Source organism: Emydura macquarii, unplaced genomic scaffold (assembly GCF_026122565.2).
Source record: "Emydura macquarii macquarii isolate MOO-44397 ecotype Brisbane River unplaced genomic scaffold, CSIRO-AGI_Emac_v2 contig_1253, whole genome shotgun sequence".
Classification (NCBI taxonomy): Eukaryota; Metazoa; Chordata; order Testudines; family Chelidae; genus Emydura; species Emydura macquarii.
This window is the reverse complement of record NW_027131390.1, coordinates 31,581,977-31,601,116: the sequence shown is the minus strand read 5'-3', so window position 1 is coordinate 31,601,116 and position 19,140 is coordinate 31,581,977. Positions and strand designations below refer to the sequence as shown.

General features: G+C 39.1%; 1 long non-coding RNA gene across 1 annotated transcript in view; it reads left to right on the top strand.

Moving 5' to 3' along the window:
* Positions 1-248: 248 nt before the first annotated feature.
* The window catches only part of LOC137153997 (uncharacterized), a 35,926-nt gene continuing 17,034 nt past the window's right edge, over positions 249-19,140 (top strand). The window contains exons 1-2 of the long non-coding RNA XR_010920014.1: positions 249-267; positions 1,525-1,622. This is a non-coding gene — a long non-coding RNA (uncharacterized lncRNA). The remainder of the gene's footprint in view (positions 268-1,524; positions 1,623-19,140) is intronic.

Sequence of the window (19,140 nt, the reverse complement as noted above, 5' to 3'; positions counted from 1 at the left end):
ATAGAAAAGAATAGAAAACATTGTTAAACTTTGTTTTGTCATCTCTTAAAAATAAGATAACAAGAATACTTTTTCATACATATTATACAACTCTAGGGTAAATGTAGATTACTTTTAAGGATTAATTGCTTTAAATAGAGTGAGACAGAGAGCCTGCTGTGCTTTTCAATTACAGATAGTTTCCACCTGGGCTGAGGAAGGTAGATATATAAGCCTGGTCTGATCCATTTGTTCAATTAAGTCAATTAGGTAGAATTGTGAATCATGGTAGCTCTGTTTTTCTGTGTTCTTATTACAGTCTGAAAGCAATGCTTTTTGCAAAGATTATTAGAAAGGTTCTATATTCTTTCAAGAGGTTCTCTGTTAAACCTGTTCCAGTTACAAGTAAAGGCTGGTTTCTTTAGCCAGTAGTTACAATAGAATCTGAAATTTCTGGGTTGTGCATAATTGCTAATAACTAAGATTTTTTTTTAAAGAAGTAACAATTCTTATGCTTGTGATCTGCATAATTAATATTACAACATTTGACTTCTTTCAGCTTAAAGAAGGGGAGGAAAGGAGTGGGAGGAGACATAAATTTTAGCCGGAACGCTCTATTTTTGCACAAAGGAAGGGGGTTGGGGAACTTACCTAAAAAGCCCCCCCTTCCCAAACAGGGTGTGGCTCAGACCAGTTACTGGATGTGTGCAGTAGTAGTTTTGGCAGCTGTATAGGAAGTTTTAATTGTGGGCAAGCCACTACACTGCTCAAACATGGTTACTTTGTAAGAGCTGAGCCCACCAGATCTTAAATGGGGAAAAGTTTTAAATATAAGAGTTAAAAAAGCCTTATGGATTTAGTGGCTACTAAACATAGAAATGAAAGAGATGGTTGCTGTAAGGGCTGGGTTCTAGCATCTGTACTGCTTTGGTTACAGGTGTCATTATAGCATTATTTGCTAGGGAAGCTTTGCATGAGGATGTTTGGTCCACTGTGATTTGATGGACCTAGAGGGAGAGCTGGGAAGGGAAGCAATTGTTACTTCAAGGGATATGTCTGCACTGTAACTGGGAGTGAGGCTCCCAGCCTATGTGCACAAACATATACTTGCTCTGTTGAAACTAGCTTACTGAAGATAGCAGTGTGGATGCTGTGCCATGCGTGGTGGATTGGGCTGCCACCTGGCCTGGCACTCTTGATCTGAGCTTCGGTGGTTAGCCCAAGCTGTTATCTGTGCTGCAACATCCACATTGCTATTTGTAGTGCACTAGCATGAGTCTATATACCCAGACTCTCCCAGCTGTGTTGCAGATACACCCTAGGAGCAGCTATACATGCTGTGGAACTTAGATTTAGCTACTAGCTAGCTGCTCTAAACAGATTTTTAAAAAAAATCTTTGTTAAAGAGAATGGGGCAAAGCCTGAAAGTTTGTAAAGTCTTACCATGTTTTATGGGGGAAAGCTAGTGCTTTATAGTGTGACAGCTTTATAGAGACCTAGAGAACAAATACTTTCTATGCTGATCACAATACCTGCATCACTTAGAATGCAGGGAGTTTCACCAGCAACTGAGGACCAGTCAGAGAGTGGAATGCTGCTAACTGTGGAGCTCCCCAGGCTGTTTGTTTGCTGAGACAACATGGGTGAGATAATATCTTTTATTGGACTAACTTCTGTTATATGCTGAAAGGTTTTTGGAGTGTTTGAAAGGACTTACGTGCTGCAATTCCTCTTGGGCTCTGAAAAATCCAGGTGATGTACCCTACATATTATGGCCACACTATATAAAGACTGAGAAATCTTCTTGAAAAGATAAGAGGGGACTGCATGCACTATTGAGGTCTAAATGCTATGTTGCAATGTTATATTTGAATATATGTAACAGCAGATAAGCATGGAAGTCTGTATAAATAATAGCAGTAGACTTACTGCCTAACTGTTTTACTTTAAAAGTTAGTCATAGTATTTCAAAGACAATTTACAGTATATGTAATGTAACTTCCATATGCATTGGTCATCTGCTAAGCAGAGATTGCAACGGTGAGCCTGGAATTGATGGAAACACAGGTGCCACCCTCTTTTCTCCATCTTGGGTTGGGAAGGAAGGCAGAGGACTTAGGAATGGCCAGCAAGAGCCCTCCTGGCAATGGAAGTTGGCTCATATGAGGTCTGAGCTCTGAGCCTGTACCACTTGCACCTGCTGCCAGTGGGCAGCTGGGGGGCAGGTCAGATGAACTGGATCCCACATTCAGAGGTTGTTTTTGTCCATTGCTGGCTTGCAGGTATTTAGTTTTGTTCCAGCACAGCATACTAGCCTCCAGTGCCAGCTGCTAGCATGCTTCCAGACATTCTGCTTCTGCTGGCAGTATGCCTGCAAAATGCAGTACGTGAGGTAGCAGCCACAGCTAAGTGGGGGAAAGCTAGGAGAAATGACCCCATTTCCCCCTGGGTGAACCCTATATTGCGCTCTTACAAGCAATAAAGATTATGAATGCAGTGGCTTGCCTGGAGGCCTTAGTCTGCATTACGTCAGCAGCTGCCAAAGTGCCTGCCTAGAATTGTCAGCTAGGAGTTGAGAAGTTCCAGAGGAAACGTGGAGGGGAATGTGAGCAGCCATGACCAGGGAGAAACAGTCAGCTGGACCCCCAAAGGCAGTGGGATTCACTCATCCTTGCTAGGTTTTGTAGTTCACGAGTTACTAGCAGGCTGGACTCCAGGGTAGATTCCAGAAACATGGTCACTATTGGGATATTGAGGGATTTAGTCCATACGCTCCCTAACTTTGTAGTAGTGGCAACAGTGCTAAAATAGCCTTTCTGATGGCCTTTTGGGGTAGGGGAGCTGGTTTCTGTATTGAAGAATAAATCAGGTAGGGTGTTATCAATTAGGAGCTCACAGAGGGAGCAGGAAAGTTTGTTCTGACCTTAGATCAGTTGAAATCAGATGAGCTTAGTCATGGTACAAAGATCATAATGTATATGAGTGGGGAAGCACACCTTTGACCGGGGCAGGAATTAAGAGCGTTTATCACAATTTGGCTGTGTCCAGGTTCACTGGTCATCTATGGAGACAAGAATTTTTTCAAAACTAGGTTTTGGTTTACAGCATAATGGAATGGACTAGAATTTCTCGGTTTGTCTTCAGAGGATTTTTGGCACTCTTTCATTTACAGTAGGGGGTGGCTATATTTACTGCAATGTTAGCACTGAAAGGTTATGAGATATGATCTATTTGGCTTTGAAAACTGGTTGTTTCATATTCTACCTTTGGCTACCAAAAAGGGGCAATATGTCAAGCTAAAATTTCCTGAATATATGTGTTGTCTACTGTCAGAGGATTGAACAGGAAGGCCCCATCTATGGAGATCTGGATATATGGGAATAGTATTGTTCACTTGGCACAGAAAAGGGCATCTAGCAAATCTGGAGGACCTGGGCAAGGCTTCCACAATAGGGACAACACACTTGTCATGGCAGGGAAGTGGGGGCATGATGTGGGACTACCTGGCTTTCTTATCCACTCCGATGGACTGTTCCCATTCTCTGCAAGCTATCATTATTCCCCTGGGGGAGAATGATTAAGGTATAGCAAAAGGGATTACTTTAACCATAAGGATGAAAAGGGATGACAACCAGATTTCTGTCCTTTCCTGGTATTATCTTGATCTCATTGGAGGTTCTTCCAAGACAGGTTTAATGAGCAGTCACCAGACTGGCAAAATCAACTGAATAAGGAAGGAAGTGAACCAGGAAACTTAAATATATTGCTACAATAGGGTAATAGACAGTGACTTCTCATTAAGAAATTGAGGAAACCTCTGACAAGGGTTCAGGTATTTTTTTGAAGGACCTTGGACAACAGGTAGATGATTTTCTAGCTTCCTGGCAGGGAGGGAGTGTCTGTTTAAGCCAATTGCTATTGTCCCCTGCGGCAGGTTCAAGTGCAGTTTGTGGGTTTAGGAATGGTGTGATATGATGTCCCTGTAACATGATGCGCTGCTTGGGCACAGGCCTCAAGTATGACATTGCACAGTGAGGGAGCACACCCTCTTACCTCATCTCCTCTCTCCTATCTCAGGCGTAGATGTGGTCAATGGATTAGGACTCTGGTTACACATAACAGTGCCTCCACATCACCTACCCTGTCTTGCATTAATAAGTGTGAAGATTTGGTTTCAGATGAGTCAAATTTGAGTGGAGAAAATAGTCAATATATAGCAAATGAACCTACTTTCAGTTGTTCTCTAAATACTTCACGGTCATATTCAGCACCTCACAGTAAGGAAAACATGCCTGTCACTGAAACAACTGCTATGCATGTCCTTCGTCATTCCTTGCTGTTTTCTCTTCTTTATGTTAGTCTCCTTTCTTACCTCTGCATTTTCTTTTCTGCAGCAACTCCCAATTTTTGCACTTGCACCTCATTCTTCCCCCACCTCCATCCAGACATCTAAAATAAGCAGTGAAGTGGTTAATGAAGACTTACAAGGGATCATCAGTAGTTGTTGGTCCCTACTGCAGGGAAATAAATGAGCCAGGAAAGTTCGTATGTTTATTTTGTCTACAGACAGGGTAAGATGAATATACTTCGTCTACAGTAGTTTCATATTGGTGAACTTGGCAACCGTTCTTAACCAGTGTCTAAAATTAGAACCTAGGTCTGGCAGAATCTGAATATGCCATGAGGGCCATGTAAATGCATTAAGTGGGATGGGTCATCATTATTTCAGATTTCCAAGTATATCTTGGACTCGTACTCATACACTGATTGAAAAGTTACCAACATCTGAATATGAGAACTATTATAGTGGATAGAAGCAATTCCTTTAAGTAGTACTTGGCCAGACCTTTAACATCTTTCCAAGATTTTCTTTTGATAGGTGATACCCGAATCATGCTTCATAAGAATATGAAGTTGTTAATGATTGTATGTTCCATGACTGACATGAAATCATTTTTTGGACTTGTACTATCTAGGTTTTTATGACTGAAGTGCTACCAGAGTCTTTTACAGGGTCTCTAATTTCCAAGTTTAACTTGTGTTAAAAAGTTTAATTTAAATCTTAATACTTCAAATATGTATCTACATTTACTAACAATAAGCTCAAGTGTCTTTCATGGATAATCTCTCTTTAATTCCTGGAGTCAAAACTGTTGAATGACTTTTCCTACGTATTTTTTTTTTTTTCAAGTATAGGTTCTTCACGCTACAATGTGCATCCACTCTTTTACAGAAAAGGCTTCCTAATGTATTAGAAGGGTTTAATTTGAAAACAATTTTGAAATAGAAAATGAAGAGATGCTTGTTTGCTACTTGTAACTGTCAGAATAGAAAGCTCCCAGGGACTATGATGGCAGGGGTGTACAAATACAGTAATGTAGTCCGTTACTTCTTGGGAAAAACACTTCATAATAGGCAAGCATTCTGGAAGTAAAGTCAGCGTTACTCATTAGATCATATTACACTAAATAGTAACCTATTAACCAAATTAACCTATTTGACTGAAAGAAACACAATATACTGACACATATTTGACAAATAAATAAATCCTCTACCAGACCCCAAAATAAGGTCTATCTTTTTTTTTAAAAAATAATTCAGTGGGATGGCGACAGAGAACTACAGTTAATTCAGAAGAGCAAAAATTCTTAAGACTGCATAAAAGTCTAACTGTAACTGCATTGATAGATTGTGGTGTTGAGATGGTGTACACCTGGGCAATTAATTCAATCAAAAAATATAGTGTGGCACAGATGCTGTGAACGGATGCTTCATTTTAACTACTTTCCGGGTCTTGAACAGCAAATATTCTGCAGTAGCTTGAAAGTTTGGTTATCTCATGTGGTTAGCAGCATAGTGATTAATATCAGTTAGAAGGCAGCAGTTTCAGAGGAATTTTAAAAGTGAGACATCTGATAAGATTACCTTTTCAATTGACTATTCTAAATATGAGCCATTACCATTGACAGAAACCAGATAGAATATGATATCAATGTAAATGATTTGTTGCACATGCTGGCTCAGTGTGTTTTAAAATTGAAGTTGTTTCCACGCAAAGTACTGAAACACATACAAATGTTAACTTGAATTTACATGACTGGGAGAAAATGACTGAATGAAATGAAAAGGGGAAAAATGCAAGCATTAACGCTTAGGATTGCACTCATCACATCTCCAGCTTAGACTCTATGTATGACTTGGTTTATATTTATATAACAGTGCATTTAAGTTTCAGATTAGAAAATTTTTGTGATTTGTTGAGGGATGGAGAGGAAATCTCTCAACTACAAATGCAGTGCATAAGAAGTAATGATCCCCAGGCACAGTGTAACCAGTTAAATGTAAGCAGACAATTAAATCTTCTCAAATCCCTCCTGCAAAACAGCTTTAAGTCCTACTTCTCATAGTAAAATTGATTCCTATGCAGTTCTGCAGGGTTGAATACTTAACTTTGCCACTATTTAAGAGCCTGGAATTTTCTTAAGTACAGAGGGGACAGTGAATAATACCTATAACCTTTCTAGCCACTCGAGTAGAGGCTAACCCAACACAGTGACAAAGCCCGGAATTTAAATCACTGAGTTACAACTGAAACAATCTGATATTCACATTTACTTAAATTTTAGAAGTTAAGCACTTAGAATCAAACATAACCTCCCAGAGTACAACAAATAGGAAATTTGAAATTCCATTCTATCTGCAACAACTTGAAGCTTTTTATTATGGTATAAGTTCACATCTGAGGACCCAAGTCTGATAACAAACATAAGATAACACTAAACATAACCGATATTAACATTTAACTAAAATTACTCTTAAGTAGACATACTTATTAACAGATTGAAAGTGGAAAAGTCTAATGAGTTTGCTTTGTAATGTTTAATGGAAAGGGGAATAACTTTCAAACTTCATTTGTTTTCTGTTTGTGTACATGTTCAAACTCACTCTGTGGCTCAGGATGCTTGCTAGTTTCTTTAGCCCTAATCTATTTGTGGAGATGAGCATGGAGACGTATGCTTCAAGTCCAAATTATTACTCAGTTTTAGTATCAAAACTAGCAGTTACCACCTGATTTTGGAGACATCTGCTATAGGCACCTTTCTATTACCTTGACTAACAAGATTAACGTGTTCATTTATTTTAAACATTGCAGCTTTATACAATGGGCAAACTGAAGCTAAGTGAACTGTTGTGTAGTTTGATAAATGGTCAGACGTGTGAAACCAACAACTGATGAGATTGATCTGCCAGACACAATTCCTTTAAATCTCAAATACTGTACTTGTATGGTTGCCACAAATGGAGCACCAGGGGGACCACGTTAACATTCTCTCCATATAGTCTAAATGTATCCTGCCAAGGTGAAATGATTCCAGTAAATAACTTGAGATTGACTTTAAGTAATTTTTTTAAAGTTTCTGAGATATCATTTTGGAGGTATGTCGCACAAAAGCCAGAATGAGCCATAAGTCATGAACCTCGTTTTCTGAAACTCAAGTGGACAAGTTCTACTCTGAAAGTCATAACACTTGTAAAAATAGAAAATGCCACTTGTCAAGTAGAAAAAACTTAGAATAATAGGGTATGTGTTTTATAATAGGACAACAGTAAGAGAATATACACTAACACTTGCTTAAAATGAAGAATGAATTAATAGTCTTTGGCTTATTTGACTGACGCATATTTTCCTTCTCTCTTGTAGATCTTCTGTGTCAGGCTAAGTTTATCATCTAATTAGAATCAAAAGAATGAATTAATTTCTTTTGTGGCATCTAATTGTTGCCACTGCACAGGTGAAGAACACAGTTCAGTTCAACTTCGGAAAGTGAAAGAACTGGCTCAAACATGAATTAAAATCTATCCACAACTTTCCCATGTCTTTCCCCCTTTTCTTCCTCTCCATCTTATACCTGTGCTCCTTCCTTGAACATGGCTTCTGTCATCTGTTCAGAACTTCATGCTTTCTTTCATATTACTCAGTGCTGTGCTTGGAACAATGTGCCGTTTCAACCTATTTTATATTACCTCCCTCAAAAAACCTATTTCATGTCACAATTTGGTTATGAAATTACACTGTGCCTGGAATTGTAAAGTGTTTATAATGCTGATTTGTAGGTTACTGTGCTTTTGTGCCACAGGGGCCTGTTAGGTGTTAAACACTTCACTATTGTACATAACTCTGGTTTGACAGCGCTAAATGATTGGGCTCATAAAGAGAAATGTTAGTGGCATTAATGCCCTAAGGCATAAATTAACAAAATCTGGATCTTAAAATTACTCTTTTATTGCTGTAATAATGCTATAGCTTTCCTAGTCAGTGATCAGTCATGTGAATCTTTCACTTTAATAAAATCTTCTACTGCAAACCTCAAAGGCCATACAGAAATATTGTCATGCTTAGAAGACAAATGATTTTTAGTCTCATTACCACCTTTAAACACAACAATCTAAGATCTCTTTAAGGCTGTAACAAAAAAGTGATCATCTTTGCTTTGGTAAACTCAACTTTTCCCTATAGTATGCTGCAATATCAAGGGCAAGTCCTCACAGGTGTCTAGGACCTATTTAGGACCAGAGATCTTCTCAAACAAAGATAGTGATAACTAATTGCTGGAAAAGAATAATCAGGAACCACAACTCTGGAAGGAGTATACACACCATCACAGTATGGAAGGGTGAAAGGGAGTTGGAGAGCTCAATTAAGTCGCCTGGTAGCAACGACACGTGTTACTCAGTTAAGGGTGAGACTCACCTGGGAGGAGCTGGGTAAATAATGTAAAAGAAGAGCTTCATGACAGAAGAAGATAGAAGGCTGGGAGGAGAGTAGGCCTGGGTGGGGGTTTCTCCTGAGAAGAGTACTCTGGCAAAAGGCCAGGAGAGACACCCAGAAGTCATGGGTGGAGCTAGTTGCTTTGGGTGACTCTTAATAAAAGGGCAAAAACCAGACTGCCAGGGAGAAAACCCTGTAAAGCATTGCTTTGTACCAGAGCCAGGGAGAAATTGCAGAGCCCTGAAAAATGCTGGGGAAAAGGGCCTTGGGCATAGGCCAAGCTAGAAAGTAGTCCAAGGAAGCAGCAAGGAGTCTGAGGAAGCACTACTACAGGGTCCCTAGACAACCCAGAGTACACAGTGGGTCTGGGTTCTTCTACCAGCCACCAAGGAAGGTGATGTGAAACCCCCTGACACAAGGGGGGTGATACGTCTGAGAACCTGGAGTTGAGGGGTGTAAGGAGCACTTGGCCAGAAGACCTGTTGTTTGTGGTGGGGTGCAACTGAATGTGACCTGCCCAGAGGACCAAATCATGAGAAGAAGCAGGCCACCACAAGACTGGAGAAGCTCTTGGCTGGGGATGCTAGAGGAGGAAAGCCATGCTGAGCTATGAGCGGTGTGCTGGCTGGTGACTCACTCTTCTACACAGGGCTAGAAATTGGTGTAAGACACTGAAAATTCACTTGAGGGTGGGGGCAGAAAGCGTGAGGACCAATACAGTGTTGTAAAGATCCAGTCCTAGTGTATAGTCAGTAGTAGTTTGGACTGAATGTAGTCTTGGTAGCAGGATTATTGGGCCTTATAAGGGTTATGACAGTTCTCAGGTGTTCATACTAGGGTCAAGATATATTTGTTCAGTTAAAGTACAAATAAGGACATAAGGATGAAAGGACAAACTTGGTCAAAGTTTTTTGACTTCAAAATAACTTGACAGGCAGAAGTTCAGCTTGAGGAGGAAAGAAGATGAATGGCATATTCACCTGGGTCAGCACCTATATTCTTTCTGGCGTATGGCAATTGCTTCCCTTATTTCAACAAATCAGAAGGTTGAAAGTCCCATTTTATTAAAACATAAAAAAATGCAAAGCACAAAACATAAAGAAGCAGATAATCATAAGAAAGGCTGATGGCAGATATCTTGTCATTTTAGCAATTAATGTTGAAGTTTAAAATTTCAAAATCACTCCAGGAGGTCTTCCATTTAAAATATTGCATTAAGGGTAATATATTGAAAAGTAAAGGATTTGGGCAAAAAGGTGGTGCTAAGTACATGTGAGTTATGTTTTTGTATTAACTTCCAGGTCTCTGTCACTTTATCACACACAAGCAGCAAGAATGATGGGAGCTCATTTCAGCCTTCAATTTTTGTCTAGAGAATTTCTGTTGGATGCCATATAGCCTGCACAGTGGTCTGCTGCTTAATTTTTTAAGTAATATTTTAACCATAAGAGTGAAACACAAGACCATGCTTAACCTAATTTTTTTCTGGTAAAATCCTGTAGATAGAGTAAGTGAAACTCTTGCTCTAACTTTGTTTTATTGCATTCCAATACTTTAAAGCCTCAGTTTGAAATGATGGCCTGCTATGAAAGGTATTACATTTTTTCAGGGTCTAACCAAGGCATAAGGTAAGTAAATGAATAAACAATTGAAAAATCAGATTGGGTTTCTGAAGTGGCATTTGGACAATGTGTTAAAACTACATTGATATAAACCAGTATGTCTGCTTTGACTTCTGAAAAATAAACTAAGTGTTGAGGCTGAAAACTCTCTAGAAGTTGTGTTCACGATTTGGAGTCTGGTGCATAGTAAGAGATAATAAAACATACTCCACCGATTACTGTAGCTCTGGAAGTCTGTTAAACTATTTAAAAATAACCAAAAACAAGTAATAAAATACTAATTTTGCGATCCTAACTTATATCATACATTCTTAAATGTAGGTGTTAATGATATTACTAGTAACTAGAGCATATGTTTTTAATTGATTATGTAACTCCAAATATCGGGCTTTATACCATCACATGGAGAACACTACTTCCCAAGGAAGCAGTTGTGAAGATAGAACTTTACCACAATAAAATAGAACTTCAGTTTGTACCTAGTGAGAAATATAATGTGAAGAGGTTTGGCAGAGGCAGGCATGTGAATGGACACAATGGAACTTGAATGCTGAAATCAAATTACAAATGTTAGGTGGGTAGGAGTGATTCCATGCACAAACTTAATAGTAACTCTAAATACACAGTGCTATCCTGTTTTCTCTATTTACAGCAACCACCTGCAAAATCATCTCCACAGATGCTTTCTATATATAATACCCAATCCAGATAGGAAGCATAACTGCCCATCTGTGGGGAAGATACACAGGGCTTCAGACAATAGTATCATTACATTCTGGAAGTCCTCTAGGTATGCAGATGGTGACAGGTGAAATGGCAGTGGTGTTCATCATAGTTTTATTAATCGACCAGGTTGGCAAAATACTAAAGCCCATGATAAGGGCAGGTCTTGGACCCCATCAGTCCATTTAGCTTGCCCTTCAGCTTACCAGAGGTGATAGATTGCTTGAAGCATGAGTCTGTACTTCTGACCTGTGTTTCAGTGACACTGTATGCATTGGAAAATCCTCCTCAGTTTCTTTGGAGGTTAAGAGCACTTCATTCAAATGTGTTACTGCTAGATCACTTTCCTGATTTGCTTCATGGCATATAAATCAACACAATACTTTACAGACTCTAACCCTGTCCTTACCGCTGTAGCAGCATCTCCAAAATATTTAGCAATCCTCACCCTAAAATAGGAGGCAGTGAGGAGCCTGCTAGTATGTGCCATTGGCTCTTGAGAACATTGCATGTCAGGCAGGCCAGGGCTTGTGGAGTTAGCAGCTAGAATTGGGAAATCAATGAAACATTTTCTTGTTGGAAAATGCTGATTGATTCACACCAAAACTTTTTGTTGAAACATGTTTTGACAAACATTTAATTGGGGAATGGGAAACCTCATTAGCTTCGTGGTTTGGGCACTCACTGGGGTAGGGGAGACCTAGATTCAAGTCTCCACTTCTCATTTGGATCCCAAACTAAACCCAAGTGCCCTAGCCACTGGGGTATCAGTTATTCTGAGGGTCCACACTCCAATTTTTTCATGAAACATTTCAAATTGTCTGTTTTGTCCCAATGCAGAACAAAATAAAATGCTGAAACTGCAAATCGTCATGAGAAATGGAGTTCTTGTTTTCGGACTAGCTCTATTAGCAGCTTTATTTCAGTGAATAGATGAAGCCAAAAAAATAACTTTTCTTCACTTTTGGAGGAGGGAGAACCCATTCTGAGATGGCAGGGGGAGAAAGGGAGGAAATCAAGGCTGTGAACAAAATTTCAGTCTAAATGTTGACACGTCAGCCAGTCACTCAGATATGGTAGGGTTTTTTGGAAGACATACTTGCACAAGGTAGCCAGTCAGTATTGGTATAACTATTAAACATTTGCAGCATGCAAGAAAAATGGAAGTATGGTAAATGCCAAACTAGGTTAAAACTATATCATGAGTCAGGGTCTTGTTGGGATTATATTTAGCTTTGGAAACACTTAAATGACCTAGCTTTGCTTGGAATCTAGCTCCTTGGCAATTCCACGTCCTTTGATTTGTTTCTGGCAGCTTTGTCGTTGTATCTTAAGCCTTCTTCCTGTCTCTTTCCTCTTGCCTCTTTAGTTAGCAGAGCTGTACAGAAGGTCTAGGAATGGTTTTTAGAGTGCCCTCTGACCCCTAGTGTCATCTTTTCTTGGCATATGCCCAGCAAATCTAATTTTATAGAATTTCATAATTTCAATGTTGGCAACATTGACTGCATTCCCTGCGTGCTAGTTGCCAAATACAAATATGGGAGTTTAAAAAAAAAACAAAAAAAAACCTGTTGGGAAACTTACCTTTTAGCAAGTAATATTTTTCAATTTTTAAAATCAATATTTTTTCAGCTCATATTGGATTTCTTTATAACTCCCAACACTTGCTTTACAGATTTGTGTACGCAAGTTAACTCTTAATTCCAGAAAGAAATAGAAGTAAGTAATAGGACTTCAGGAATACCCGTTTATTTAGAATCTTAGTAACAACTACACTGTTAAGCCACAGACACAATTTTAGTTGCAGTGGGATCCATGTTAAAACTTGACATTGGTTTGCTGTCTTTTTGACTTACTGTGGTGTCTCCTATATTAAGTACTCGGTAGAAGAAAGTTAGGTACCTGAGTTTTCAGTGGTACTCGGTATTTTTAAAGGATAGTTTCTAATTTTAGTACCATAAAATTGTGGTAATGCCCCTATTCTTTTTTCCAAAATCTAAGCTTTTTTTCTTTTTTTTTCTTCTTCTAACAGTTCAATAGATACAAACAAGTGACATTCATATGTCAATGAGGAAAATGGTTTCTAGCAAATGTACACAGCACATGTGAGTGGAAAGAGATGGGTAGCTTACCATATGGTGGCTGCAGGTGGTTGAAAGCTATCTTTTGCCATAGCTGCCTTAATATGGAGGTACAATCTTTTAACTGAAGATATTCTAACCAGATGGGTAACTTCTTGTTGTGCATGGTTGCAATCATTTTTTTTGAGTTGGAATAATAGTTGAAATCTTACATGGAAAGTGATCCAACACTAGAGTTTGAGACAGCCTTTGCTTATCCTGCTTCTGAGGAGGTAGAATTTGTCTGAACTTCATTTGAACTTCTAGTAACTTTACATGAGCAAGCTATACTAAATTATACTGTTGTTTACTACTTAAACTTGCTTTCCGCAGTCATGTGCAAATTCAAGTCTGTAGCTGAAATGTTCTTTAGTTGCATGTTGCCCATTCTTGTAAATTGACTGGATGAAGGGGTTTTGCTACAATGGAAAATTGCTTCTTGTCTGAATTCTGGAAGAGAAAACTTCCATCCCAGCACTTCCTTTTCCTTTGCAAGGGGAAACAGAGCTGTGGGAATTGGATCATAATCTTAAATACAGTGTTGGCTATCACAGCTACAAATCTTCTAGAAAAAGGATGTGGCTCATGTTCCAGATGGAAATCTGGCCCAAATTTGAGAGCAGGATTTAGATGTGTGGCTTTATTTGGGAAGTTGAAGGCATCAATCTTGGTACCTTCAGAAAGATATGTAAAACCCTCTTCTCGGTCTAGTCTTTCCTCAATACCTCCTCCCCTCTCAAAAAAATCCAATTAGAAAACTAGAGAGAGAGATGGTCTTGAGTTAGCTTTAGTAATGCATAAGGTGCTGAGATACAATTCTGTCAGGTGCTATTATAGACCTTGGTTGAATGTGCAACCATTCATGGGAACATATGATGGCATAGTCTAAAGATTTTACCTGCTTGACTTTGATAGCCCCGTTACTCATGAGTGGTTGTAAATTGGAAAGTAATTTGATACATTGCATTTATTTTGCACTTGTATGACTTCTTCTGCTTCTCTGCCTCTCCTTCCCCCCATATTTATCTGTTCCTATGTTTCGGCTAGGGACTTATTTCATTAATTCAGCACTTGGCTCATCTCCAAGTGCTGATTACTAATCTGGAAAGTCTATTTGACCATCTTTGCAGCTGACACAAATTTGACTCCAGTGCTGGGTGTGCTGCCCAAAGTGGCTATCAGTACAAGGTGACAGGTTGAGGAATTTTGTGTTTATAAGAAAGTGCTGAGAAATTCAGGAATTGCAATAGAGAACGTTTTTCTGGTACATAGTACTCCTTTGTCTTCAAAGGTAATGGCCACAATTTTGGCATTACTTACACCCATGCAATCCTACTGAAATCAATAGGGTAGCACGGGTTTAAATGAGAGCATGAGAGTTTTCTTCCCCTCTTAGAGACAGAGTGGCTATGCAAATAACTTAAGATCATTTTGGATACTTAGAGGCTGGTAATTAGTATTGTAATGTTTTCTCCCCATTTTTGATTATAAATCAGATAATGAGAAATGATTCTTAAGACTCTAATTGCAGCAATACTTAGTGTGAATCTCCCTATGCCAGTGCCAATAACAGCAGTGTCTAACCACAGTATGGTTTCCTGAGAGAGGAAAAGAGACATTACAGTTAATAACAATTCATGGATCTTGATTTATGTTCTTCGGGGCTTTGAGAGTGGAAGAGGCAGTGAAAACAGGAAGCCAGGCTTACATAAATGCATTCACAAGTAATTAAATATAGAAAAGAGAGAACCTACTAAGGACATTACAGTATACTTCTGTATGTGAAACATATTAATGCTATTATTCTGAACAGCTGGGTAGCTGGGTGACTGATAATAAGGCAAATCACTTTAATTTGATGTACATTTTACTACTTATTTGAACCCATGAGAACTATGGAAAGGGGAAAATGAACTCTCAGGTGCTGACAAGAAAACCAATATTTTGTCTTAATCAGGACTTTTACCCTAGAATTAAAGTTTGAATCTTCAACCCAGCAAGTATTCAAAGGCAAAAATGACAGCTACATTTAAATGAGTGCAAAATGGAAAGATAGTTAGAATAGCTTCAGCTGTTCATAATGACCTATTGAAATGTTAGTAAGAGGGCAATAACATAGTCACATATGATAAAACATCCTGCTAACATTTACACATGCAAGTTCCAAACAACTACTGGCATGGGAGTGTTTCCAGGATCAGGCTGTTAGAGCAGTGGTTTTCAACCTTTTTAAAATTTGCGGACCCTTAACATTTTCAGGTGGAGGTGTGGACCCCTTTGGATATTTTAAACATAGTCTGCAGACCACCAGGGGTCTGTGGACCACAAGCTGAAAACCACTGTGAGACTATTTAATACAGGACTGTAAAGGACTGTACAAAAGCAATTTTATAATAATGATCAATGTACTCCACATCCAGTTTCTAAGAGATTTCAAGCCTACTCAAAAGATGTTGCATATATCTTTTTTTAAATGGCAGCCATAATTACACACTTGTTGATTTTGTTGATTTGATTTCAAAATGCTTTACAAAACTGTATAAGTGTTGTCTTTAGAGGGGCTAAGTGAGTTGCCCAAGGTTTCTAAGGACAGGTCTACACTAGAAGCGCCACATGGGCGCAGCTGCAGCGCATCTGGTGAAGACGTTATATGTCAGCATAATTTTTCCACCTCCATGGGAGGCAGAAACTATGTCTGTGGGAGAGCATCTCCCATCAACCTAGCACCAATGTGTACAGTGCTTAGGTCACTGAAACTTGCATCGCTTGGGGTGTCTCTTTCACACCTCTGAGCGACATAAATTAGATTGACTTAAGTGGCAGTGTAGACCTGCCCATAGAGTAAAGTTTCAGCCTTTGTGCTCAAGTCACAAAACAGCAGCTGCCCTTTAATATGATAAAGCTGACTACTAGATATGATAAAGTTGCTGATGACTGTAAGAAATAAACATCAGTTTTCAATTCCCTTGTGAAGGTACTCCATGCAATCATATATGCATCACAGTAACCTCAATAAATAATGTAATCCATCTCAGTTTGCATCCTCAGATGAAAAGCTTTACCTTCTTGCTCCATTATTCAATTGAACAATGTGTGACAGAACAGCGTGTCCCACGGTGGTGGGATATGAATCACACTGAAGTATACAGGCAAGCTGAAGACTGAGCATTGTCTATTTTGATGCCTCACCGGTGACAGACATTACTGATGAAAGATGAATGTGATTATATTCTATCCCTCCATTCTTCCCTTTTTTCAGCAGTTGATAACTGAGCTCTCTCAAACCACAGGGGCTGAAACCTCAGTGGAAGAAAAAACATTGGAAAACAAAGCCAGAGTATTCATGAAAGGTCCAGGAAGAAGGCAAATACAGGAAGGAGTTATGCGATAGTTTCACTATTCTACCTCAATTCTGGTTGAGTAGAGTTCACTAAATCCCAGTATTGGACCTCCCCTAAGCAGAGTTAGGAGGAGTTTTGAGATGTATGTAGATGGGTATTAAATTGCCATCTGTACTCTGCAATTAAAACCCATGTTTCCAGAAACTAAAAGCTGGTACGTAGAATAACTACTTATTCTGTTGTGCCTTCTAGACCACTTCACATCAAAATATTCTGTTTGAGTGGTTATTGCATTCATCTTGACCTTTGGAAAACAAATATGAAGACACACAAACTAGGTAACAATCAGATCTCTATGGTGGATGTTTTTATTTCAGAATATGGTACTCTTGCTCTGGAATTCTCCATGTACACAAGCCCTTACATAACTTGAGTTAACACTAAAGTTTAACTATGATTACTGAGTAAAAACTCCAGTCAAGGTATTGCATTACATTTAATGGAGATATTGAATAGAGCTCGGCAGATCTCTAGTAGGAAGCTAGTTGTTAAATGTCAGCTTGTTTGACTTATGAAATTGTTTATGAAAAATCATTTCCAGTGAATTTAGTCCACTCTGGATAAAAGTCTGGTTTTCCAGTGTCTAAACATATGAATTGTTGGTGTACTTCAAATCTAATACTGCTAGCATACTGATTTGTCACGTAAGTCTCATTGTTTATCTTCTCTGGCTGTCTGTTAGTTTCCAGGAAGACTGAAAAGGGTTGCATAAGTCACTGGATATATCAATTGCTCAGAATGTTGGAGTAGTTAAGGGACAGGCAGGAGGAGCTTAGCAGGCCTGAGGAAATTGTCGGAAATTAAGTGTTTGTTTTTTTCCCAACTTCGTCACAAGAGGATTCTTCTTTCTATGTTAGTGGATTCTAGATAAAAAATGTCAAACAGTTCCTGACTAAGGCAGGGATGAAGACATGACACTGGAAGAAGTAACTATTAGTAACAAAGTTTATTTGCAATTTTCTCTGTTTAGATAGACACAAACTAACGCTTCACATGTAATTAAAAGGAAAGGTGATTTCACTTTCCAACGGCTGGTACACAGGCTATCACAAGCAGGGTGACCAGATGTCCTGATTTTATAGGGACAGTCCCAATATTTGGGGCTTTTCTTACATAGGCACCTATTACCCCCCACCCTCTGTCCCCATTTTTTACACTTGCTGTCTGGTCACCCTAATCACCAGTAAGTTGGTAAGGCTGATGGAGAGAAGTCATTTTATCTTGATCAGAAGACTGATGACAAGGTTTTTCTTCTGAGAAGGTTACCACAGTGCCAGGTATTTCCAAAGTCATGGTTTTGGGGGGTTGGCTTTTCAGCAAGGGCTCTACTATGTCTACTGCTGATGGCTGTGTGGAGCAGTACGGAAAGAACAGTGGCAGTCCCCAGAAGCTGTTGTATGTTTGTAAACGTTTATTCTCTAAGAAGTAGTTTCTTCTTTCCTTATCTGACAACAGTCTGTCAGTAGCTGGTTAAGCATTGAAATGACTGCAGAATTCTGGGAACTTCATCTCTGGGAAGCCACTTACCAAGGATTTTTACAAGCTGGCTGATGCCACTGCACAGTGCTAGCTAGTAACCAAAAATGATGTGCCAAGCTTAACTGACTATTAAAGGCTGAAGCATAGCACACACTGGAGTTGTGTGGGTCAGAGTACACATGACTATGAAACTGAGACCTGTGATCAAATGGCTGTTGAATTAATAGATAAACACCTGAGATGGCCCTGACAAGCTATTGACCCATTCTGTTCCATCCCACCTCTACACTGTTAATTAAAATACTCCAGAAGCACCCCACATGGTTTTCTGTCTTTGACTACATTACTTTACAAGCATTTTGACTTTATTAGATGCAAAGAATCACTAGTTAAAATGTTAATAGTGTTTTGCCATCTGTGTAATGGCAGCAATCATAGCTAAGGACTTGGGTCTTGTAAGCACTTCAGCTGAGCTCCAGGCGCATTCTGTTGAAGGTTGGGGTGATCTAATATCTGTCAGATCACCACAGGATGCTGCTGTCAATTACCAATACTTGACTATTATGACAGTTGTCTTCTGGCTAGTCCTCTACAGCTACCCAATAGTCCCCCCTCAAGTCCTATTTCAGCGGTTTTTTCAGTATGGCAGGTGCTGTTTGCACTACTACACCCCTTTCTTGGTTACATAAAAGCTATGGGGAAAGCACTGCTTTTAATATTGTTAGTACAGTGTTGACACACCAGAGCCCTTGCCCTGAATCTGGTCTCTGCATGCAACTGTAATACTAGAAATGACAGATAAAACACAACTTTAACTATGGAGTAGCTGTATAGTTTATTCCATGTATCTGGAATAAAGACTTAGCATGATGGCCTGTCAACAAAAATATTTAAAACTTAATACAATTCTGATTTGCATGTAATACATGCTCTCTGGAAGGACCCACATTGGTATCAAAATAAGTTTCCTTCTGTTTACACAGCCGTGTATGCATGAATTAGGTGGAAATGGCTAGCTTCCTATAGCCGCTACAAGCTTTAAGCTC